Genomic DNA, 1,860 nt, shown 5'->3' with positions numbered 1-1,860 from the left:
ACATTAACGAGTTCAAGAAGGCCGCTTGAACGATTATTACGCCACAACAAGCTGCGGCAATTACGCCGCAGAATTTTTCTTTTTTGCGTTCAGTTGGAGAGAAAGAAAAAGTCGATATTTCATTAATTTTTTTTGTGTAGAAGTTAATAAACCGAGACGAAAACGGATGCCTGTTCGGCATTCAGTGAACATTGACGGTTTAATGTAAAAGTTATCTGGAAAAAGTAAAAAGGTCATTTCATGGTTCCTTTAAGTGCAAAGATCTGGTCGCTCTTCACCGAGACATACTTCCAATTCGCCTCCCTCTTCTTGCGCAACTCCTTCAACTTAGGACAGAGGGTACATTAAAGGGTAACTCCGCTCAATTTTTTTGGTTGTGGGATTACGACTGGTTTCAGCTAAAGCAGTGTCCCTGAATTACAGGTTATATTTGTTTTTTTTTTATTGTGGGTAGTTTTACAAATATCACGGCTCAGAGTTTAGTTTTGGGCGTCTATGGCAAAGCCTAAACTATGTGCTAGTGGAATGGCAACACTGATCATCAGCCGTACGGCCGGGACGTGATGTCATAAGGGTGCTGCGGCAGTGTTCCTTGGCTAAAAGTTAACCCGCCTCGCACCCGCTAAGGAGCAGCTGGTCGCATCTTAAAAATTGGTTGTAGTGTAGTAAGTCGCTTCACTTTGATGTGACATTTCGGCTGTTATTATATTTCGTGTCACTAAAGCAATCTCAGTCATTTATTTTGGTTTCGTTTTCAGCCGGAGTTCCATTTCGATATAGATGGGGCCGTTTGATGCGAGTTCAATGCTCGTCCCAGTAAGCCTTGTTCATCTTGCTTTCTCAAGTACACTACTCCGTTTGGTTCTATGAACAAACTGAACGACGATCTTTGTTAGTGAGCTCTTTACGACGAAAAGACGATGACATATTTCGATGTCATCTCTTGCAAAAGGCTCAACAATTTGGTTCCCTATTTTTTCCAGTAGCGTTGAAAGATTCTCGCTTGGTTTTGTAGGTACTCATTTTATCTCAAGGTTTGCATTGCGAGAGTACTGCTGTGAACTCAGGATACACATTTCGCTCTCCTTCATTCCTAGAGCATGTTCGTCACACTTTGTTTGTAGCTCTACAATTTTTTTTTTCAGTTCTTTGCTCTCCTCAAGAGCGGCTTTCACGTGGTTTTTCATTACCTCATACGTCAAATTATTGAATTTCAAGCTCGTCTTGAAGTCCCATAAACGCTCTTGATTTCTCTATCAAAAGTGTCTCCGATACCCTTTATTTCTGCTTTGATCTCCCGTTTTAAATCCTAAAAAGAAAGACAGCCTTCCTTTACTCAGTACCAGTTACAAAAGTAGGTTGAAAATACACAAAACAAAAATAATCAATAAATAAAACCAGCGGCAGCAGCAGGGGAAATGACATCAACTTGCGGTTTGAAAAGCGCTGATTAGGCGTTGCTTCGTTCGTCATCACTGCAGCTGCCGAATGAAAGAAGCTCGGTGAAGGTACCGTGTTATATAGCGAGTGGCCGATGACGTGATTAACCAGTGATGATCTTGTTGATAGTGGTGGAATGACGATGCTGCCAGTGATGGATACGCGCAGGTCTCAGGCTCGTTCGCTGCGCACAATGACGCTGCCAAGCTTCGCTACTGTGAGCGAACTTAGTGCTGATGGTACCACGCGCATAGCCTAGTGCAGATTGCTGGCAAAGTGGACCTGCGGTTTCAAAAGCGCCAATTAGGCGTTGATTTCTTCGCCATCACTGCTGCTGCCAAAATAAGAATAATATAAATAGTGATAACATCTAGTTTTTTTTTCTTTACTCATGTGTATGTTACTTCCATTTATGTTCTT

The sequence above is a fragment of the Ixodes scapularis genome, unplaced genomic scaffold, assembly GCF_016920785.2.
Source record: "Ixodes scapularis isolate PalLabHiFi unplaced genomic scaffold, ASM1692078v2 PGA_scaffold0__279_contigs__length_252992795, whole genome shotgun sequence".
NCBI lineage: Eukaryota > Metazoa > Arthropoda > Arachnida > Ixodida > Ixodidae > Ixodes > Ixodes scapularis.
This window is presented reverse-complemented; position numbering follows the sequence as displayed.